Source organism: Eumetopias jubatus, unplaced genomic scaffold (genome assembly GCF_037043125.1).
Source record: "Eumetopias jubatus isolate StellerSeaLion01/CBP00866 unplaced genomic scaffold, mEumJub1_p1.0 scaffold_8, whole genome shotgun sequence".
Taxonomy (NCBI): domain Eukaryota; kingdom Metazoa; phylum Chordata; class Mammalia; order Carnivora; family Otariidae; genus Eumetopias; species Eumetopias jubatus.
Window position 1 is genome coordinate 114760731 of NW_028274814.1, and position 25362 is coordinate 114786092.

The following is a 25362-nucleotide window of genomic DNA, read 5'->3' on the forward strand; positions in this document are numbered from 1 at the left end:
TGCTGAGGCTGCTGGTCTGAGGTCTACCCTTTGAGCAACAAAGTTCTGGGATACGTGTAGGATATAAACAGGCTTTGTATTTAACTAGTGTGCATCAGCATACCTGTACTGGTATGCTGATGCACTCTTGGGTGCTGGGTACGCTCTGATTGGCCATGATCCATGACAAAACTATTGTTAAACCTGTTGTTCAGTATCGCCCTGGCTATAAATACTACAGTACTCTGGTGGACAGCATAGATGTCACATTTGGCTTTAAAGGGGCATACATGGTGTTTAAGGACAGCCTTGAAAGATTAGCAAAATTTTACTCATTTCTACTTTCTTGTCTAGTATACTCACTCTACCTTTCCCAAACACCACGGTTACTGTTCATTTGAAATATGAAGTGCCCTCTTACGATTCCCTCTAAAATACCGTTCCTCTGAACCTTTAAGAATAGACAACTTCTTTGGAACAATTATGTCCCAGTGATTCCTCCCATGTTCCTAGGGCTTCATTGTTGCTGTTTCTGACTTTGAAATGAAATTAAATAAAAATGTGCAGTGGCATTTTCTATGTTAGAGACAAAGTCAGGTCCTCTCCGCCTCCTGTGTTCCGGTGGCCAGATACCCACTCTCGACTTGGATACCAATTTTTAATTGGGGGCTTTCACATAAAAATCTAGATACTCAGCTTGGAAAATTGGGAAACCCAGCTAGCCAGAGCCCAAATTCACACTTGGAAGCAATCAGCTAGGGCAGCACAGCAGGACTGCCTTGGGAGTTGGGGGGTAGGGGTGGGGAGTCGGGGGAGCAGTGCCTCCAAAGTCTCCATAGTCCAGGCAAATCTCATTATCTCTCACGCCAGATGCAGCCTACTCTCTCTTACAACTCAGCCTATGTAGGTATTTGAGTTTATGATTCCATCTTCCGAAAGCCCAGGAGTCATATTGATTTAGAAAAAAGTATATGGTGTGTCATTAATGATACAGAACCACCTATACATGGCGATTTTCAGAATACAAAGACAACTAGCTTTTTTCCAGGAAAATAAATCTTCATATAATAATCAGAGCAACTTTAAAGCTTTAGCTTTATTGGCTCGCAGTCTTCATCTTTATCCATCATTTTAATATTTGGTTCTAGTAATTTGTTTCTTTCCTTCCCTCTTGTGGACTTGAAAGGGAATCTGAATAAAAAGGAGAAAAAGGGTAAACCAAGGAATCAATACCCCATTTCATGAGCAAAACATTCCTAAAGGTTATCCTACTTTGTGAAGCACTAGAGAATTCGCATAAAGTAAAGAAACCAGAAAAAAGTGTGTGACTTTTCCCAGCCTGGGTTCTCTACTTCTCAGAATTGTATTACCAACTTGGTAAAAACTGTGTAAATCATTTTGGTTTCTTATGCCTCATGAGAGTTCCCAGAATCGAGAGAGGGGAAAAAAAAAAAAAAAAGACTAAAGAAAATAATTTTGAGTCATTTTTAAAGCATTTTGGATTGCTAATAATAGATATATATTTAAATTAAGACCCTCTTTACTCACTTGAAATACTTTGAGATCTTTTCCCTTCCGTATTTAAAGGTAGTAAAACTACAGCCCTACGTCGATAACAAGAAAACAGAGGCACTAATTAATTTCTCTCAGATACAAAAAAAATTATCCAATGTTTTCATATTGCAAAATAGATAACCAATCTCTAGCATGACTGTTGCACAATTTGAAAAACAGGCTTCCAAGGAAGACAGGATCACTTCTCTCAACACGCCTTCCAAACGCACCATGGCCTCACTATTTAACTGAATGGCTGATGGGCTGGAAGAAGCTGGCTTGTTTTAAAATTAGCAAGTAACGTGATACCTGGGCCACTATCCGGCCACATTTAAAATCGATTAGATTCATGAATTTGTTCTACGTGGCATGAGCACAGGAGTTTGGAGTCCACAACCCTCTGAATGTGTGGGACTCTGCTCGGCTCACTGGCAAGGACCACAGCCCTCGCCTTATCTGAAGACCAGAGGTAGTGAAGACTACCTCCCCAGGTTGCTGGAAAGATCAAATCAAGAGATTGGAAGTTATCTGTACTATTGAGAAGGTCAATACAAAAGCAAGACATGATCTGCTGAGTAAAACGCTGAGAATACTGCCTGGTACATATGGCCTCTTGGTTTAAAAAAAAAAAAAGTTCTTCAGATCTGGGGTACTACCCTATTATGAATTTCTTGGTAATGAGTTTCACAGAACATTTCCATTGTTGGCTGTCTCTCCATTCACTACTTATCCCACCCCAATACCTCTGGAAACAGCTGAAATACGGAACAGGTTTGGTCTTGCTAGCACTCTTACCAAAAGGTTATCCAAAACAGTTGCTTAATTAATGGAGGATAGCATTTAATTTTAAGTGGTACGTAGGATAAACTAATGCTCTAAATTAAAGGGGTACCATATAGAAGCTGAAATTAAAGTTGTTATTCAAAATCCCAGCCATTGGGGGTCTTTAGCTCACAAACCAGGGAGGGAAGCAGAGACCCTTTCCTAGGTGAGCATCACCAGTGATTGCTGGTGCGGTCCCTTTGCCGCAGCGACCCATCTCTCCCCTTCCCCCACTTTATCCTTCTTAGCACACCTTCTGCTGGACGCCTGCCTCCTCGGCTTTCTCGGACCTCCACCCCAGACAGACCTCTAGCCTTAGAAGATTGATTCCTGCCTCCCTTGTCACTTCTTGCTCTCCAGTCAAATGACAAGATGCTATTTCTCCATTTCTTGACGTGACTTAGATCATACGACACCTACAGGAATTGGTGGTATTATGGATAAAGCGTCACTTCCCGTGTATTCCCAATGTCAGGCGCACTGCACATTGAGCAGGCGCCTACTGTATACAAGGCACTGATGAATACAAAGCTAAACACCTTCCTGTCTGTAAGCAGCTTACAACATCTAAGGCATCTGGGTCATTTTCTCATGTATAAAAAGGTATATAATTTTTTAAAGTAGAATTATATTCTGTAGGCGTGCAAAAGGAAGAGTAATTGTCTCCTTGCTGGCCTCTCCACCACTTTCTAGCCCTTCACCTCCTTTATCTTACTTTATTACCTTACCTCCTGTATTTCCCTGACTTGTTACGTATCTACTTTTTTGGTTATTTATCAGTAGCTATTTCCAACTCCCAGAATGTAAATTCCATGCAAGTGGGGACTTTGTCCTTATTCACTGCTGTGCCCCAGCCCTTAGAACACTACCTGGCACACAGAAGGCCCTCAATAAATATTTGTTGAAAGCAAGTCTTCCAGAAGAAGTGGCCTTTGAGTTGGGCTTTGACCAATAGGAAGGGCCTCGATAAGCGAGAAATGGGGAAAAAGATATTCCAGAAGGAGGCTTCAGCAAGAGCATGGAGGTTTCTAAGTACAATTTAAATGAGGTAATAAAGTGGTTTTAATACAGAGAAATGAAATGCTCTGGGGGAATTTGACTACTTAACTAATTTTAAGAAAGAAAATAATGTTTGCAACAGTATTATATTTTAAACATTTCAATGACATTTATGGCCAATCTAAGTGGTTTTAGAGTAACCCAGGTCCCAAATGGATAAACTGCAGTGCAAAGATATATCTGTTAATAATGTAGAGAACAGATTGAATCCAGAAAGCAGGGGAGCTGGGGAGGAGAAGGAAAAAGGAAGGAATGAGAAAGGTGGGAGGAAAGAAGAAAGCCAGAGCACTTGCCACAGAGTGTGCTTTTATTTCATTTCATGAATGTATTTCGAGAAACCCATGTTCCATTCCTGCCTGCCCTGCTTTAATGACCCCATCTGTGGGTGACTACCATCCTCGGTTTTGGTTCTTGGTGATCGTACTGCATTAGAGGAAACAGATGGGAGGTTGCGGGGGTAGGCATTTTATAGTTTCTGCGGTTTCTGCTAACTTCTCTAACAAAGACAGGCGGCTTCCACATTATGCAGCGAGTTTCCATCGTCTGCAGAAATCTCTTTCGATTCAAGAAAAATCCAGTATCATTGCCAACGTGAGTCATTAACGGGTATGAGGAAGAACAGCATTGTATTCTGTCTCTCCATTTCCACACACCTCCTCCACCAGGTGGCCACCTAATGGTGATTTTTTTTTTTTTTTTTAAAGAACAATGTTTATGGCTTTCCAAATAGTATTTCTTCAAAAGGTTTCTATCCAAGTCATTGCTCTGGAAATTCATGGGCTTGCAGGAACTGTTTGTCTGCCACTCTGTTCTTACCTGCCCTGGACAGGCTGTGACCTCAGGCCTCTGCCAGCTTCAGGTCAAAGGTAAGTGTCTCCTGAGCACTTCAGAGGACCGAAACCACTCCCCAATGAACTCCAGCACCTGGGATGTAGCCCAGGTAAAGGGGGCGACAGATATAATGTTCCCCGACCTCTGTTTGGGTCCAGCTTTCAGCCCTGCTGTCCCAGCCTATTTTCTGGTATGAAATTTAAAACTCACCATGCCTCAGTTGCCTTTAGGGGGAGGCTTCCATTGTCCTCACTGGGGAGAGGGAGAGGACTATGAGTTGCATCACAGCTGCCTCGAGAAGGGAAGGAACTGCGTTTGAGGAACAATTTATCCGAACTCACCCAGGTCTGAATTACTGAGAACGTACAGCAAAGAATGTGAAATTCTGAGCCAACTGGAAATGCCCCCTTGGCCTCTAAAACTCTAAAATAATAAAAGCCCTCAGGGAAGACTGCATTGTTCCTTCGTCGCCTGAGAAAACAGACTAACACGACAATTCCAGGCATTTGGATATTGAGCTTACCAACTAGCCACCCCTAGGGGATGCCAACCCCCAAAGGTGCCTGGAACCAACTGGGTGATGCGGGTTAGACCAACTCTGGGAACATTTTCAAAGCTTAAAAAGAGCCCAGGGGATACCAAACAGAGAATGTGGTAAAAGGGCCCATTGACTTTTTTTTCTGTTCATCATCCTCCTGAAATAAAAATGGATTTTTTTTTTTTTTTAAATGCACTTCCATTCCTGCAGCCCAGCTAGGTCTGGGATGAAAGCAACTCCTTCAGAAAAAAAAGGATGAAATAGCAGCACACAAACCATGGAGGGGAGAAAGGGTTGGAAGATGAAAACCCTCTGAGGGTCGTCAAAACACAAACTTGATCAAAGCACACACCTCCCCGTCTTGAAGCGCAGCATAAAGACTTCAGTGTGGAGAACAAAAGACTCCAGGAAGGAAGAAGGAAAACAAAGGAATGGACAAAAGAGACAGGGAGAGGGGGTGAGACAATGACATTCTCCCAAGACCAGGAAGGAAATTCATCCCAGAAATAAAGGGCACAAAAGAAAGACAAGTGCAGAGCAGAAATAGAAAGTGCCTGTGACACATCAGGCCAGGAAGCCAGTATGACAATATTTTCTCAGAGAACGACATTCTATTTCATCACCATATGCTCTCGGAAAACCCAATATGTTCCTGACAGACTTCTAACATTTTTTTCCCAAGATGGTTAAAGCTTTAGGGAACATGTCAAAGATACTCAGCACCCACTACATTTCTGATTATTACACATGAATGTTAATAATTCCATCGCGATTCAGTTTGCCAATCACTGTCCCTGGCACCAGCCGATAAAAACAGGCAACAGCAGATCCTGTTTGGGTTTTGGTCCAGGATGCTGTTGAATCTGCAAATGGAAATTAGATACGTATAAAAAAAATTTTTTTTTCAAGGAAAATGTATGCCAGGATGGGATGCAAACGTGATTTGGAGAACTATTTCCAAACACAGGTCAGTGCTATTTCGAAGTGCAGCTCTTAGGTACAGTGGAAAGGAGTGAACGTTGGAAGCTGAATCCTTCAATCACAGGTAGACGACTTCAGACTAAGTAACGCAAGTGAGAATGAAACTGGAGATGAAGAGGAGCCGCTTGTGCGGTCCGCTCTGCGCGCCTCTGAGCTATGCCTACAGCCTCCTCTCTGCATCTACCTGTATTTGCAAACTTCTAACCACCTGCGGATTGCTAGCGACTGTTCTGGCCTCTTGTTCACAAATGACATACCATACCTGGAAGAGTGCCCAGGAAACCATAAGGTATTATATGAATACAGAATTAGGTGCTGCACCATTCATCAGGATATGCTAGCGTAAAATTGAAGTCATCTATTTCTTCCTTTTATCTGGCTTCCTTTTCTTCTTCTATGCTCTTTCTGTCAAAGGCTCACTGGATCCTTCCAGTCACCTGAGCCGCAAACGTAATTGTCCCTCATTCTCCCTTTCCTCACCTCGCCCCCTCCGGTTACTAACCACCGTTAGCTCTCTAGTAACCCACTCACTAACACAGCCTTTGAACCATTGTCCCCTTCCTATTCCCATTTCCCAAAGCCAGACCCTCATCGCCTCAGACTTACACTCTGCTAAAAATCTCTTAATTGCTTCCTGCTCCCAGTTTGGGTCCTCTCCAATTCATTCCTTTTGTTCAGACCTGGTGGATCTTTCTAAAAATGCTACTTTAATCTTGTCGCTCTTCTGCTCAAAAACAAAGGCAGCCACTATTCGCGGGATAAAGAACAAAGTCCCCATTTCATAGCCCAGGGCCAAGGTAGGCGCCCCGGCTCTTTGAAGCTGCACCTTCCACTGCTCCTCAAAACAAGCCCTTTGAGGCAGGTGGATTATCCCACTGCCAGAAACTACACAGTTGCCAGTGGCTACTTGCCCTGCCTGTGGCACTTTCCTCTTTCCACCTATGAATCGGAGTTCCCAGATCAGCCGTCCAGCTTTCTGAGCCTCCTGTGCCCACAGGCTCGTGCTGCCTGGACCCTCTCACTTGGTGCTTGTTCAAGGTCTGCTGTGTTCCACATTCACATGCATGAGTCTGCAGATGGCTCTTTCATTTTCCCAAATAGATGCAAGCTCTGTGAGGGCAGTGACCTTTGTGTAACATTTATTAAGCACTTGCTGTGTGCAGAGTCCTTCCAGAGGTACCACAAAGATAGAGCAATGTCTTAGCTAGGGCTGCTATCTCAAGCCATCACAGACTGGGTGGCTTATAAACAACAGGTTTATTTCTCACAGCGCTGGAGGCTGGATGTTCGAGACCAGGGTGCTAACATGGTCAAGTTCTAGTGAGGATCCCCTTCTGAGTTGCAGACTGCCACCTTCTCATTGCATCCTCACGTGGTGGAAAGGGGAGAGAATTCTCTGGGCAAGGGGGTCCTTTGATAAGGGTGCCAGTCGCATTAGTGACGCTCAGGTTCTGATGAAGCCTTCTTCCAGGTTGTAAAGGGCACACTTTCCACTAAGTCCTCATGAGCTGGAAAAAGGAGAGGGATCTCTCGGAGCTTCTATTCTAACGACAGTAGTCCCATTCATGAGGGCTCTGGCCCTCATGACTTCATCACCTCCCAAAGCCCCCACTTCCAGGTGTCACCTCAGGGTTAGGATTTCAGCATATGAAATTTGAGGGACAAAACATTCAGACCACTGTAGGAGGGTTATACTCCTTTTTCATTCCACAACAACAAACAGACCCCTGCGCATACCCTAGCTGTCCAATGCATATCTTGAGTGAATCGATTTCCATAATTTTTATATTATAAAATTATGATTTCACAATCAAACTGTCAAAATTAAATCCCAGAAATGCCTTCCTCATTTCACAGTAGGGAAACTATGGTAAAGATGGAATATCTTATTCATCCAATGTATTGGTAACAAAATTAATATCTGAACACACATATTTGTCTTCTATTTTCATGCTCCAACTGGTGAACCTTTCTATGTCACTTCAGGAAAGACGTGTCCTAGATTCAAATTTCTCCACTGGTAATTAATGAATTGTTCTTTTGCCCAAGGCAATTTTTGACTTCTGTCCCCTCCCCAACAAGGCACCAAGTCTTACATTCTGATCTTTTATTTTTTCACATCCTTCTCTTTATTTAGACTCAACCATAGGAAGCTCGAATCCTATGGAACTGGAGCCAAAGTCACATAAATCAAAATAGATGTTTTTTTTACACTCACATTCACATTGCCCTAATTTATAGCTACACGGACAATTCCTGAGTTTTCTTGACAATTAAAGAAATTTCAAAAACTGTGTTTGATCACATGCCTCAGCTAGTTTCCATTAGATAAAAAATACATGTGCTTCCAGGAGTATTTTACATTTATCATAAAGAGACTTTGGTGCAAGAGGGATTGAGAAAGCACAGGCTTTGTCTTCACATCATGTTAATTAGAAGGATGAGAATATGCCAGATTATAAGGGTTTGCATTTGTTTAGTAGAAACAAGTGACTCAACGCTGAAAATCAAACAGTCCAAACAGAACATGAATTAAAAATATGTACAATATTATCAAAAGTACATAAAACAAAAAAAGATGCACAGAAAAAAAAAAAACCCTAACACTAAGATATTAACAAAGGTTTTTTTTTCCCCCTGGGTATATTCCTTCATTCATTTATGCATTCATTCACTAAGCGTACACTCTTGGAGAATTTATTAAGTGTCAGGTACCTTGTTAGGCATTGAGTCGTGAGGCTTTTTTCAGTTCTCCAAAATTTTCAACAGCATGTATCAATTTTATGATGAAAAATAAGCTTTTTAATTATAGTGAGTTGTGATGGTTAATTTTATGTGTCAACTTAGCTGGGCCACAAAGTGCCCAGATATTGGGTTAAACATTATTCTGAGTGTGTCATAAGTATGTATGTACATATGTACATAATATGTAATATAGGCAACTAGGTAGACCTATCTACTTACCTGGCTATTTATTTGTTTTTTCATCATTAAACATAATGTTTAATTAGGACTTCATTAGAATGAAGAAAATGTATTTATTTAAAGACACTACTGGGCGCCTGTGTGTGGCTCAGTCGCTTAAGTGTCCACGGCTCAGGTCACAGTTTTGCAGTCGTGAGATCGAGCCCCGGGGTCAGGCTCTGCGCTCAGTGCGGAGTCTACTTCAAATTCTCTCTCCCTCTCCCTCCTTCCCTCTCTCTAGTAAATAAATAAAATCTTTAAAAAGATAAAATAAAGACACTACTGAGAGAGTGAAATGCACTGAGTCTGGAAGAAGATCCTTGTAATGTCTATCTGACAAAGTACTTGTATCCAGAATATACAGAGTATGCTTAGAAATCTGTATGAAAAAGACAAGACAACCCACTAAAAATGAGCAAAACACTTGAATCAGCACTGTATAAGTGAAATATTCAAATATAATTAAACATATGAAAAGGTACTAAATATCATCAGTCATCAGGAAAATGCAAATTAAAATCCTAATAACTTACTACAAAGCACACCAGAATGGCTTAAAATTTATACAACCTAAAAAAAAAAAAATTATACAACCTGACAATTCCAAATTACAAGTGTTGACAAGAATGTGAAGGAACTGGAATCCCCATGCGTGCTAGGGTGCTAGGGGTAGTTTATGGGTGGTTGGCAAATGCCACTTTGGAAAACTGGCAGTATCTACAAGAGCCGAGCATTGCTACTACCTATGATCCAGCAGTCCCATTCTCAACAAATGCCCAAAAGAAATGCATGTGTTTACCAAAAGACATGCACAGGAATGTTTGTAGCTGCATAATTACAATAGCCAAAACTTGAAAACAACTCAAGTGCTCATCAATAGTAGATTGAAGAAATAAATTATAGTATTCACAGGAAGGAAAAGCAACAACTTTTGTTGGTGGAAAAAAACTGCTGCTAGCCACAATGTATCTGAACTTCAAAACAATGACTGAAACAAGCTAGATACAAAAGAGTATGTGCAGTCTGGCTCTATTTACATAAAGTTGAAATCAGGCATAATTAATCTAGGGTGCTAGAAGTCACAGTTGTGGTTTCCTCTGTTTTTAGGGGATGGAGTAACAAGGTTTCTGGGGTGCTGGTGGTCTTTTGGTCAAAGTGGCTGGTGGCACAGGTATTTTCATGGTATAAAATCTCACTGAACTACACACACTTACGTTTTGTGCCTTTTTCAGCGTGTATGTTATGCAGCAATTTAAGATAAAGTTCAGTAAATGGCACCACCCAGCCTGCTCAACAGTTTTCATGAAGCATTTAAGGTCCTTTAGAGACAAGGGTCTGGTAAAAATGTTCTTACTTCTCCTTCCTCCCCCAAAACAGTCAGCGATCTCTTCTCTTCATGTTTCACTAAGGACAGCCTTTGACCTGGATTACGCTCTCCATCCATTTCTTCCTGTCAAAAAGTCTGTCTTCCCTTTTAAGACTGAGTAAACAATTCCCTCTTCTATATGATACATTCCCTAATAACCTTAGGAAGCATTTTGATCATCGTCTACTGCCTCACGGTCCACTGGTCGCGTTCACTGCCTCTTCACCATTCCCAGTGCACCAGGGGGCACCTTTGGTTTTCCTTTAACTATTTATGGCATTCTGCCCTCTTATTCTAGTTATTTTTATTTCTGTGTTTTCACTGCTTAAAGGGAAAGGTTACATCTTCATCATTTTTTTAAATATCCTATTCCACAGACAGTCCCTTGAGCCTGCGTATACTACTTATTTGCTCACAATTTCCAAATTTACACCTCCAGCCAGCCCTGTCCCTGGAACTCATCTTGTGTAGCCATCTGCCAACTCCTTTTCCCCACTGGGATTCTAACCCTGACTCATTCCCCTCAAACCTGTGTCTTCCATTCTCTGAATAAATGGTGACTCCATGAGTTGCTCAGGTCAAAAATCTTAGAGTCACCCTTAACTCCTCTCTCTTTCTCAACACCCTGTATCTGACGCATCAGTAAATCTTAGCAATGGTGCCCTCAAAATATAACCTGAGGCTGACCCCTTCTGGACACCTCTGCCACTAGCACCTTCTTCAAGTCACCATGGCCTCTCGGCCTGGAGTATCCCAACAGTTTCCCACCTTTGAACTTTGCTCTTCTGTCTGTTCACACACTGACTAGCAAATCCTTTTAAAAATCTAGGTCAGTCTTCCACGGACAGCACTGAAATGGCTTCCCATTCTCACAGAGCAAAAGCCCTTCTCTATCCAGTCTCTTCCTCCCCTTGTTCCTCCCCCACATCCCCAGGACTCCCTGCTGAAACCTTGCCGGCCTCCTTACAGGTGCTCCACTGACCCAGGCATTGTCCCTGCTCTGGGACTTCATACCGCCATCCCCTCCACCAGGAATGCTCTTCCTTCTAGGCGCCAAGGGGCTCACTCCCTCACCTCCTTCAAGACCTTGCTCAAACATTACCTTCGCAGTCAGGGGCTCCCCTGGCCAACCTACATTAAATTGCATTCCCACTCTCCCCACACTGCTGTTCCTCCACCCTTGCCTTACAATCCCCTTACTATAGCGCTTAACACTGTCTATATGCTCTACAGACACTCTCTATATTATTTGGCTTTGTATTGTCTGTTTCCTCCAACTAAAAAGTAAGCGACAAGAGGGCTGACGTTGGTATCTATTGTATTCATCAGTATATCCCTAGACTCGGTTAAGGGACTAAGCCCTTAACAAACCTTTGCTGGGTTAATGAATAAATAGTAGGCATTTAACAGATCATCTAGGAAGGAATGAATAAGTGAACAAATGAAATAACTCCTAGAATTTCGTTTCCCAGAGATACCATGTGACAATTTCTATCCTCCTCTCCAAATTATTTTACCACATTGGATAGAAATTTTTCTACATTTCACATTTATCTGCCTTCTTAAATAGATGACATCAGTACCATTTAACCCTGTCTTTGTGACTCCAGGTCATTGATAGGAACTTATGGTGCTGCCTAGTGATACCCTCAGTTTATCGAAACCTACAAAGTTGGCTTTGCCTCCAGTAAGCTCTGTACCTGCTGTTGTCATTTCTTTCGCTTTCTTTGAATCTATTTTGCATTTTCTAATTTGCATTTTCCAAGTCAGGCTTATTAAGCTGGTTAGAAATGTGTCTGTTGGCGCTGAGTGACAACTAAGAGATTCGCCAAGGAGTTAAATTCTATACGTCAGTATTCAAGCAGAACTAAACATCTCCTTTTATTTCTGAGAAGTCGATCTGCTTCTTTCCAAGTTTCACCGTGCTGGCAACTGAAATGACAAGGTGGATGACTTCTGAACACTTGAGAAAATGAGCTATTAATGAAATGTTGGGTAATATATATATGAATGTACATTCCTTGGTAGATACATGTGCAAAGTATATGTCATGAGATACTTCACGAGTCTGCAGCACTAGCCTTCATCAATATAAAGGGGAAGGTAAAAATCTGGATTTTATTTTGGCTAAATCACTTTTTTAAAGAAAATTATGTACTAAAAATTCTCCAAATTTTTTCAGTTACATAACTCATTCATACTTATTAAATTCACTATTTGCCTTTTCTCAGATTCATATTTAACATAAAAATTTCGTGATTTACTTTTCAAAGGTCAGAACTATTTTAATTGCTTTTTATAATGTGATGATCCTAGTTCAATCACACAATATGAATTCCATCTCTCTGTGCAACTAATTTAATAACCCGTTAGCCTGTGGATGCGGAAAGTAGTTCAGAGTTTTTAAAGACTTGTAACCAGAACCCCTTTAAGTCCCAGGATGACCTGATTAGGTTAGTAAAAGCTCCCTGAACACCTTAGCCAGTTCACAGTGGAGCATCCATTGTATGAGGACCCAAAGCGGTAATATGTCCCTGGCCACATCTATCAATTTTATACTGGATCAAGCTGCTTAAAGCCACAAGATTATTTCATTTTGGTTAGTTTTTGGTTTGTTTTGTCTTACTCTATCAACAATGAAAAAGCAAACCATTGCTTCAGAGAAAGATGCTTTTAACTTCCCAGGGCTGATTTCTGTCTCCGGTGCTCTGAGCCACCCCTCCTCACACCGCCCTCCCAGTTCCGCGAGTCTTCTACGCCATCTCCTCTCCATCGGATTTTCTCAGTATACGTTCCTCCCCCTGCCACCCTCCAAAAATGAACTTAAAGTCATGTTGGGGGCTGAATTGTGTCCTCCCAAAATTCACTTGGTGAAGTCCTAACCTCCAGGATCTCTGAATACAACTGGAAGGTCCTGTGGGCAGGCCCTAATCCAAGAGGACAGGTGTCCTGTAAGAAGGGAAGAATGTGACACAGATGTGTGAGCACACACCAAAGAAAGAATGATATGAGGATCCAGCGAGAAAGCAGCATCTGTAAGCCAACGAGAGAGAAAGCTTGGAAAAAAACCAAACCTGCCAACATCTCGCTCTTGAACATCCAGCCTCCACAACTCTACAAGGGGAAGAAAGAAAAAAAAAATCTTGTTTAAGCCATCCAGTGTGTGGGATCTTGTTATGACAGCCCTGGAAAACTAGGACATAGAGCTTTGCTGCTTGCTAACCACGTGATTTCTCTACTACAATGAGGACTATTCCTACGTTTAAGAGTTGTTTGAAGAAGGAAGCAAGACACACGACATTCCTAATTTTATTATACATGACATTACTGAAATTTTTCAAATTTGAAAAAATTAAACAGCATTATTACATATGATATAATTGGGGCTCCATGTTCAGTGTACTGTAAAAAATATAACACTCTTAATTACATCCCATTTGAAACATAATCTTTGACCATGGGCTTGCACATGTCCCATAATTTTGTTCTTTCCTTTGACAACTGAACCACAGTTGACTAGCTTAAGATCGATAAATGTCTAATAAAGGATAAATTGTCTCCTTTTTTGGCATCCAGATAATTTCCATCTTGTTCTAAATTGGATTAAGTTTATGAGATCAAATTACTTATCATTGAAACCAGCACTCTTACACTTTCCTTTTTCCATTCCATGCATTTTTATAAAATATGTGCAAAAGGGCAATAAAATTCAAATTATTGCATAAAGCACTGCTATAAAGATTAAAATGGAGGACGCCACCAGAACTGAACTAGGAGCTGAAAGGCAGCTCTCCCAGGCTAAAAACATCAATTTGTCATTCCAGATCCAAACGTCCAGATTTGGCCTGGAAAAAGCAATTAAAGGATCAAATGTATAATGATCCAAATGTGGTTTGTATGCAAGTAATAACCCTCGGTTGGTTGAGTGCTTTATTCTCAATGAACAATAGCTATTATTATTGTGGTTGTCATTTTTATTATAATTTTTGGTGTTATTACTTAAATAAACTCTGTGTCATGTGCCTAAACAGATTGCAAGGGCCCACAGTTTTCCCGCAAACCCTGGTGGAGCCCTGACTGTGGCAGGCACAGGACTGGGTAGTAGGCGGTGTGATGGGCAGGATCGAGTCCTTTAGTTGCTCATGCTCTGAGAACAAATTACACCAATGAGAAGATCAGCCCCAGTGCAGTGCGGTCACCCAGCTAGCTATCTCTTGTAGAGAAGGGTCATCAGAGTAGAATCAGGGGAGGCCTGAGAAGGAGCTGAAAACCTGAACAGCGGAGCAGAAATTATTTAAAACTTCTCTTCCATCACAGTGCTAGCTAAACTAAACGTGATTACTTGTTCTGAGACTGGTGGGCAGGTTTGCTTTCTTCTGAGGCCTCTCTCCTGGGCTTACAGACGGCCCCCTTCTTGCCGTGACCTCACGTGGTCTTGCTCTGTGTGCACTCACATCTGTGACACTGTCTCCCCGTCTTATAAACACACCAGTCCTATTGGATTAGGGCAGGCCTATGCAGCAACCTATTTTACCTTATTGCCTTTTTAAAGGTCCTATCTCCGAATACAATCCTATTTTTCTCAAGTACTAAGGGGTAGGACTTCACCATATGAATTTGGGGAAGATGTAATGCAGCCCATAACACTGTGACATGATCTAAAGTTAGTAAGTCTAAATTCATTTTTTACTCTTCTCGTGGTCACTGCTTGTCAATACTCTTTCACTAATTCTACTAATAATCGTGCCCTTGCATGTACAAAGGCTTTCATATATGCTTTTTTTTTTTTAATCCCAAGACATTACGTATGAGATAGACACTGTTGTTTCAGGGGGGAACCAAAACTCAGAATGCAGCTTCGTCTGATAAAGCTTACATAGTTAGAAAGTGGTACAACAGGTTTTCTTGGTCAGTTCAGGATGCTCTAAGAAAACCACCACAGGTGGTTTATAGACAACAGAATTTTCTTTCTTAGAGTTCTGGAGGCTAGGAAGACCAAAATCAAGGTGACAGCAGATTCAGCATCTGATGAGAGCCTGCTTCCTGGTTCATAGATGATTGTCTTTTCACTTTAACTTCACATGGCAAAAGAAAGGGAGCTCTCTGGGGCCTTTTTCATAAGGGTACTAATCCCATTCGTGAAGGTTCCATCCTCATGACTTAATTGTCTTCCAAAGGACCCATCTCCTACTACCATCCCTTTGGGGGTGAGGTTTCAACACATGAATTTTGGAGGACACCGACAGAGTCTACAGCAGAAGTAACTGCTTAGACCTTCTGACCTCCTTCCAGAAGGTCATCAGATGTTTAGTCAAGGGTACTTTCTACTATACCATCGTACCCTGCGTTACTGTGAAGCAACTCTCCTTCATAAAATGTCGAGCTCTGATACGGATCACAACAGCCACCGCTTTCCCAAATTATCCAGACGCTCCAAACAATTCACATTAATCACAGACATAAATAGGATGAAAAAAGGAATCCTGAAAACCAGCTAGTTCAACTGTCCACATTTCACTGATAAGGAAACCAAGGCCAAAGAACAAATAACAGGCCCGAGGTTACGTAGGAAATAAGAGGGAGACTAGGACTAGACACCAATCTGCATTCTTCTGTCCTGTTGATAATTCAGTAACTTATTAACCAGACATTTGTGGAGCAATACATGTGGCAATTCAGAGGAACAAATCCACAGCCAGAGACTCCTGGATTTGAATGTGGTTTCCATGCTATACACTTAAAGTCACTTAAACTTTAAGAACCTCACTTTCTCTTCTGAAATATAAGAATAGTAATACCAAGTCAGAGTTAAATGAGATAATACAGGCAAAGGACATGAAGTTGTACCAAATATAGTAAGCACTCAATGAGGAGAACATGACATATTCATCTTCATTACATGTTACGTAGGTACAATGTAGATACTATAATAAATATCATGTTAGTTTCTCAGGGCTGGAGAGGTTTTGCCTGTCCCAGTGCAGGATTGCGTAGTAGAGTTTCACAGACCACAAAGCCAAACTTCAGTGGCTGTGTTTGGAAACAAGTTTAGAAAATTTAAAGATAGAAAATTGCTGAACCCAGTGAAATGCCAGATGTTTCAGAGGAGTCGGTCTACCAGTCAAGTCAATATCACATCTGGACAGACACTGGCCATTAACATCTTTCTCACTAATATCCATACACTACTAAATCTAAATATTCTTAACAGAGACAAACACCCTGGATTTCTGTGTATAACTCCGCCTAACCTTTACCAATTATAATGCTCGATGCTAGATACATTTTTGCTGGTAGGTTACAACCACACAATTAGTACCCTTTTCTCCTGGTCAGAGTCTACATTTCTGACACCGCCAGAGGAAACAACCCAATTTTATTTTTAAACTACCATTGTTTTTAGTTCCTTTGTCCACAAAAACCATAACGAGACACATACAGGGTATCCAGTTTTAGATTTGGTGTACTACCAGGATATTTTCTTTCAGGAGAAAAAACATTAGAGGAAATTACTGTACAAATAATCATGTCCCTCTGGTGACTATGTTGGTGACCATTGGGCAAAATAATTTGTCACTCCTGAGACTTTTCCATGGAAACCACCCCTATCTAAAGTGGCTCCTAAAGAAACTCCACATTCCTCGTGACCTTCCCAAATGGAAAAATCTGGTTTGAGCAAGTTAGAAAGGGAAGAAGAATTTGTTCAGGGATCATAGACTTTATAATCTAGGTTGAGTTATTACTTTTCTTAATGCAGAAAGTTGGCAAAAGAGATCAAATAAACATTCTGAGAAGTTTATAGAAAGAGAAATTTCTGGCAATGATTAAGGTCAGCTAAGCTGGAGCCTGATCTTTCAGCTTAAAGGCAGCAAAGGTGGGGAACCCCAATTCAAGCTCAACTGTTAAGTCATTCCCAACACTTGGCTGTGAGGACAGCTGGTCCCACAACTTCCTGTTTTGTTTTGACTTGCATATATCACTGATGCAATGCCATATTAATTTGCAGAAATAGGGATTTTTTTAAATGACATACACATATAAATTTTAAACTACATATGTATGATTTATGGCAGAAAGATTAGAGGCTGTGGATCTTTTTTTTTTTTTTGTCATTTGTTTTTCGCCTGGGGTAAAAAAAATAAATGAAAATGTATAAAAAATATTCAGGGGGAAGATCATTATGAAACAGAAAGATATGCAATTCTTTCCTTCCCTTCTGTTTGTTAAACTAGGAGAATGGGCCTCTCCTCTCTTCCCCTTGGGCCTCTAGGATATACACATGCTCACACATATCAAGAATTTTTCAAATATATGTAATATCTCATTGATCCTTATGCCAGTTCTGAGAGGGAGGAAGAAATGTGTAAGAGGGAAACATGGGCTCCACCAGACTCTGCTCCAGACGTTCTCTCCTTCATGGTATCAGCTGCCCTTTGAAGGAGACATCAGCAGCCCCCTGTAGACCTAAAAAGTGAGCCTCAGGGAGATCAGGTGACTCAGTCCAGGTAAGGGTGGAGTGAGAGCTGGGGCAGCATCTGCCTGGCCCACTGCTGCCACAGATGCCCCTGGATTAGCACCTGCCAGACGTAGACATCCCCCCTCCGCCCCCCGCTGCCCCAGCTATGGGGAAGGCCACACTCCAAGTTGATTTCTTAATCGCAACGAGATAGAAATGTTCAGAAAAGAAAAGGAGGGAAAATCAGGAGGAAGGGAAGGGAGGAGGAGAGGACTTAAGAGAGAGGAGGATCCGGGAACAGAACCCTTGACCGTTGAGTGCTGCAGGTTTAAAAGGCTGCCAAGCTGCTCAAGGACCTATGAAGAAAGTAAGTTCTGTCTGTCCCTCCAAAGAAATGTCTTCGGTGGGGGGGGGGCGGGGGAAGTGCCATGACAGCTTTCTTCTCCCAGAAACTAGAGTGTTTTTCCCTCAGGCCAAGGACCATGAGATAACTGATCATATTTTCATTTTTGTTTTGGCCCCAAACAACTGAGAATGGCATTTACAGCTCAATTTTATTAACTCTGTAGGACCTCTAGCCTAGATATTTATTCTAGCTCTTTACCCAGGCTTGTCTTTTTCTATTTATATATAAATCATCTTTCCCCTTCATTCAGCCAACAAATATTTATCAAGTGTTCACTATACTCCAGGCACTGAACTATGTGTTGGGTTCCCAGTGGAAGCAACACACACATAGTCTCTGTTTTCAGGAACACGATGAAATTGTCACGTGAAAAGTACAAGGAAGGAAAAGTACAGAGTGATAGAAGCACCTAGAACAGATGGACTTGAGCTAATCCTGAGGGTATCAAGATTGCGCCAAGCAGGTGACGTTTGAACTGAGTTCTATAGGGCATTATCCAAGAGAAAAAGGGGGGGTGGGGAAAGGTTGGAGTTGGGGAGCACTTCAAGCAGAAAACACAAACATGCAAGCTCTAGGGTGGAAAGAGTTTTGACAGCAAGGGAAGGAGGTAGAAAGATAGAAAGAGATAGAAAGACCATGGCAACATGTAGAGAGACATGTTAACATATAGAGAGGAATATTAAAGATTTTGGTCTTTGTCCCAAGAATGCTGATGAAGATATTAAATGACTTGCCTGAAGTCATTCAGCCAGCGAATAAAGATGTGTGTAAGAAATATCAACATAGCAAAATTGAATCAGCTTATAGCTAAGGAGAAATCTGAAATAATCACTAAAATCATTACATTGGTGCTTTCACATATAAGGCATTATCAGAATTGCTGTTAAGTCAAAAATGTAACACAGATCCTGTCAAATAGTTGTTATTAAATTTACTATGACATACCCCAGTTTACATACGATAAAACTGATGTTCAGAGGAGTTAAGTGGTTTGCTTGAGATCATTCCCAAAAGTAGCCAACATGGGACTAGGAATGAGGACTATTGAATCAACATCTTGTGTTCTCTCCATGAAGCATGCTCCACATGGTGCTTAGCTGATCCTTTAAATTCACATTCAAGACTGGGTATCAAGGAACAAATCAGAGGACGTAAACTTTTCTGTGACTCTGCCCTTGAGCTCTATTCTTGAGGCATATCAATGACAGTGAAGGAGAAAATGTGACATAGATTTTATAAATTATTCTAATAAATGGAAAGTCGTTATCTAGATTATTCATGCAAATGCATGATCAATCTTGAATTTTTATAAAGGAAAGAAAACAAAACATCTTTCACCACTGAAAGGTAATTTGAAATTTGTTACACTTAAGATGTTATAAAATCTAGGCAAGCTTTAGCTTTACATGCTTTGATTTTAAAAAGCTTTCACTCTTGGGCTGAAAATTAAATGTTCTTATTCCTATCCCTAATGAGAGGAAAAGAAAAATTTGATGGAGTGTAGAGAAACTGTTTCCTCTCTTCATATAAACAATGTTCTCTTCTGTTGAGTTGTTCTTATAAGAAAAAAAAAAGTAGATTTAAGCAATGTCAAGAAATGCAAATGGGGACTTATCGAAATGGTACTCTTGACAATAAAGGAAAAGGACATCTTGTGGGGAAAAAAGGAGCCATGGAAGAGAGAGAAGTGTCCCCTCGAAGTTGTCTGGCTCCAGAGACTGAGGGATCACATGAGTTACACCACAGCAAGAGTTCTTAACTGGCCCTCAGATGTGCTTCATCAGCGGGACCCACCTTCCCTCTTGAGTATCGTCTTCCTTCTCTACACAACGCATCGGCATCTGTTAAGATCCCCTGGGCCTCAGGGAATGTGCGTAGGACCTGGGCTCCGGTTCTGCCTCCCTGGCCATTGGGGCTCACTGAAACTCTCTGCCACATCATAATCTGCCTCTCCCCGTCACTATCTTGTTGTCCCCTGCTCTGCATCTTTTCCCTACCTTACACCTCTACTTGCTAACACCTTTAGATGACCATTGCTTTGGTTCATTTACAACTCTGCGAGACCTCTGTGGCCCTAAGGCCTGTTTACCTGAGCTCTCTCCATGGGGGTTTTGGGTGTTGGCCCCTTCCTTCCATATTCCCTTGCTATATTCCTCAGTTCATACCATGGGAGAAAAATTGATTGGCCTAGTGAACAGCCCTGTTCTGATTTTGACACAGCTGTATCTAGCAGGTCATGTCATTGACTGCCGGCCACTCTTAGTTCAGGCAGTCACCACTCTCCCAGCTAGTCCTAGCACACCAGGGGCAAGCTCTGATTGATACCTGGGTTCAAATCCCAGCTATGCCATTTACTAACCATGGGACTTTGGGCAAATCCTTTAATGCCTCCTTTATAAAAGGAAGGGGATTGTAACATCTGTCTAATTGAGTTGTTGTGAGGACTAAATGAAATAACACACGAAAAAACTTATCACTGTATTTAGAACCCAATAAGGGCTCCACTGGCTTCACCTGCTATTACTATGCATGTCTATAGCTGATCCTCAGCAGGTGGCCATGAGCAGGCCAGTTGCCCTTGACTGGGGACCATGGTTCCAGAGGATCTCATCAATGACCCCTTTCAATCACAAGTATACAATGTCTTCAACCTCTGCTATGCCTGTCAAAGCTCACTAACAGATCTTTTTAGATGGGAAAGGTGTTGAGAGGATTTTGGATTTTTTTTTACCTGAACTATTTCTGCATGCCCAGTTTAAATCTGCAAGATTAATATACACAAATGCGGGTAACTACTGGGATAGGCTGTCAAAATTGCCCTTCTTCATTTGAGCAGTCTGTGAAATATTAATGGTTGAGTTTAGAGAGGTTTTTATGGTTGTTTAGGCATTTGCCTATGTGCGTGTGCCTTTTCCTAAGAACTCCACCATTATTATGGGACCTGTTAAGATCTAGAGGAATTATCTGGTAACCTGGGAAATTAGCTTACTTAAACCTGGTTCAGTCAAGCCAGTCACGTCACATAAGTGGAACTAACTAAATATTATTATCTGAATTAGCAATTGTAACTGTTCTATAACAACACAGAAATGGGTTTAGGCCAGGGCAGGGTATCTCTGACCCATCTGAACTGGGCTAGAAATGAGATGGCCTGTGAGAGCAGCCTAATCTTGAGATGACATGAAGTCACTATATTTCATTGTCTGACTCCAGGGAGCACCATTCACACTATGTTCTAGAATATACCATGACAAAATACCATGACTTCTGAAGTCTGGATGGTCCAGAAAATCTCACTAGGGAAGGGAAGGGGGTCGGGCTCATAGACTGATGTTTATCAGAGGTTGAAGCATAGCTCTCTGACATTGACAAAAATCCCTGAAAATTATAAATTGGATTATGATAATTCCCATCTCCAGTCTTTCCGATGGTACACACCTGAGCCCGTACCCATGTGTAAGTGCAGTTCCATCCCTCTCCAGCCTGTGGTTCAACACACCTCAGCCCCTCTGCCTGCATCCTGTGCCCAGCACATACCAAGGTCTTCCCCAGCTCAGGCCCAGTCCCATGTGAGTCCTCTTCCTCATCACCTACCCTAGAGTCCTCCCGCACATCCAACTCCTCACTTCCTATCTTGATAAGCACCCTACTGTGTTTCCTACATAGCACCTGTCATAATCATATAATAATATGATAATTATAATTATTTTCTTCCTAAGCTCACTTGAATTCTGAGATCTTTGTTCCTAGACTAAAGGTTTTATGAAAGCAGAGACCATCTCTATTTTATCAACTATCAGGGCTCCAACGTTTAGCCCAATGCCCAGCCCACAGGAGGGACTCAACAAATACCTGTTGAATGAATTAAAGACCGGAGGGAAATCTAAGGGCAATTCACACGCTACAGGGAAATAAATAGGTGTCTTGTTCTTTAAATGGGTGAAGTGTATGGTATACAAATTTTATGCTACGTGAGTTATGTATCAAAAGAGCTGTTCTCAGAAGAACAAAATCTTAAAATTGGAATCTAAACTCAGAACTTTGGGTTTCCTTCTAGGATTGTGACATGCAACTCTATCTCATGCACAAGGAAAGCCTCAGAAACAAAGAATAGTGTTGATACCAAAGGAACAGTGAACTGCTGCACCATTCAGTGGTTATTAAAGCACAGACCGCCCTGAACTGAAACAGAGATCAACAAACCTCAGTTAGAGGGTGGCTGATACTACGCTTGCCTAGGCGGTGAGTCTCGTGGTGCCAGCTCAGTCTTTGGAAGACCAGAGACTGGACGAGGCTAAATGGGAAAGCAAACTTTGTTTCTGTTGTAATAAGACCCAAGAGGTGCTTGGTTGGGGGTGGGGTGCAGGGGAGGATTTTTATCTTCTTCCGGTCAGCTTTGTTCAATGCTTGATCTCCTAAAGCATTCAGATGTTAAAATCTGATTACAGAAAAGCTTGGATTTCATTTTTACTTTCTGTGTTTCTCTACCATTTGAATATTGGCAAAGCAATCTATAATTATTTTTTGCTCTTATTCAAAGTACTTTTGTGCTGAGCAGGTAGGTAGATGTCTCAAACTCAGCTGTACCTGGGCCCTTTGTATGGTGAGAATAACAGAATGCCCCAATTAACTTAAAATAACCCACTTGGGGGCTGTCTTTTCAGGAGATGCCTGTCCTCCCTATCAGCAGATAAAGCTACTTATGGGATTTTGTGAGCTCTCTTATGGACCCTTAGAGCTTTCTAAAATCCTTTCAGGACAAAGGTGGGCTTTGACAAAATAAACCATCAATAACAACTGATTTGATAAATAGGGTGTAAGTTGTTCCTTGTTCCATCCCATAATAGCAAAGTCCCTTGGCTTAAAGGAATCAGGTATTTGGTGGAATGTCCTTGGCTCTTTCTTCATAGAAAAGATTGGGAAGTGAAATTCCCTTTATAGAATTAACCATCTCCAAAAGGTTGAGATACTGCTCAGATGCAGCATCTCCACAGATCTTGTAAATTGGCTAATAACAAGTGCTAAATTAAAACCAAGCTGGATCTGAATCTTAGCTCAGTCACTCCTTAAGTCTATATATGACACAGGCAAGTTATTTAGCCTCTGTAAGACTGTCTTCCCATTTGTACAATGGACATAGGAATATTTACTATTAGGTGGGCTGTCTCATGGATCAAGTAAAACAGAACACACCTATCACAGTGCCTGACCCACAGGAAGTGCCTGATATGCTCTAGTTGTTGCTGTTGTCCCAAGAGAAAGTTCTGTTAAATTCATATGGTGCTCCCCCACACACACCAAAAAACAATCATATGATGCTCAATAATGAAAGTGAAACCCCTCCAAACCTCAGTTTCCCTATTTTTTAACATGTAGCAAGAGTAAGAAGAAAATACATACGACAGTGATCTGTAAATTAGGCGGCTGCATTAGCCTGATTTAGTATATTAGCTTTATCGTGGGTGCTATTAGTACTGTAATACTTAAAGCAGTCAAAACTGCTGTCACACACCACAAAATCCACAAACCTTTCTCAATTTCCAGCCTCAGGATTAAAGATGATGAAGAGACATTATTTTGTTTCCCAAAGGGAGGGAAAAAAACACAAAAGAAAAGAATCATTAGGGAACGCAATAGCACATGTTACTATTAATTTTTTTTTGAAAGGGCACATTCAGTTAATGTTTTCAACCTCACACTTAGCACCGATGAGCACGGAATTAAGTTAAATATTTTAATGCACATGTAGGCGGAGTAAGACAGGTAGATTTTTTGGTTCTAAGAAGAATTCCAAATCCTGTTGGTTTCCCTACAGGCAAAACACAGGGAGGATATGACAAAACAGAGATAAGACCATCAAAAGCAGTATCATGAATCTGATCTCAATAGTTGGAGCCTTGGAAACAAGTACCAAAGCATCTCCATGGCACAAAGGGGACCTGTTTTTGAGGCTAGAGGAAGGAATTCTCAGCCTTGCGTAAGCCTCAGAGTCATGCAGAAAGCTTGTTAAAACACAAGTTGCTGCTAATTCAACACAAGTTGAATTAGTAGGTTGGAGTGCAGCCCAAGAACTTGCATTTCTACCAAGCTCCCAGGGGATACTGATGCTGGTCTGGGGACCGTACTTTGAAGACACCTGATCTGTATAATATAGGTACTTCTGTAGTAATGCAAAGCTCCGTGAGGATGATTGGAAGAACGTGATAGTGTTTTGTTTTGTTTTTAACTTTATTAAAGGATAATTAACAAATATAATTATGTGTATTTAAGGTGTATGATGTGATGATTTGACATACATATACATTGTGGAATGATTACCCAGATCAACATAACAAACACATCTATCACCTCACATGCTTTACTCCTTTTTTCAGTGTGTGTGTGTGTGTGTGTGTGTGTGTGTGTGTGTGTGTGATGAGAATGCTTATGATCTACTCTCAGTAACTTTCAAGTACACAATACCATATTATTAACTACAGTCACCATGCTCTACATCAGATCCTCAGAACTCATTCTTCTTATAACTGAAAATTTGTACCCTTTGACCTGTATCACTCCATTCCCCCTCCCCCCAGCCCCTGGCCACCATCACTCTACTGTCTATTTCTATGAATGCGTCTTTCTTTACATTCCACATATAAGTGAGATCATACAGTATTTGTCTTTGTCTGGTTTATTCCACTTAGCATAATGTCCTCTGGGTTCTTCCATGTTGTTGCAAATGGCAGGATTTCCTGCTTTTTTATGTCTGGATCATATTCCACTCTGTGTGTGTGTGTGTGTGTGTGTGTGTGTGTGTGTGTGTGTGTGTGACTATGTATGTGTATATACCACATTTTCCTTATCCACTCATCCTTCAAAGGACATTTAAGTTGTTTCCATATCTTGGCTGTTGTGAATAAAGCTACAATGAACATGGGTATGCAGCTATCTCTTCAAGATACAGATTTGAATTCCTTCCTTCAAATATATATACCCAGGAGTGGGATTGCTGAACCATATGTAGTTCACTTTTAAATTTGTTGAGGAAGTACCATACTGTTTTCTACAATGGCTGTTACCAATTTACCTTCCCACCAATAGTGTATAAGGGTTCCCTCTTCTCCACATCCTTGCCAACATTTGTTATCTCTTGTCTTCTGGGTAATAGCCATCCTAACAATTGTGAGGTGATACCTCATTGTGGTTTTGATTTGCTTGATGATCAGTGATGTAAAGCACCTTTCATATATCTATTGGTATGCCATTTGTATGTCTTTGGAAAAAATGTCTATTCAGGTTATTTGCCCACTTTTTATTGTATTATGTGCTTTTTGGCTATTGAATTATATGAGTTTTTTAAAATATATTTTGGACATTGATCCCTTTTCAGATATACCTTGCAAGTATTTTCTCCTAGTCTATAT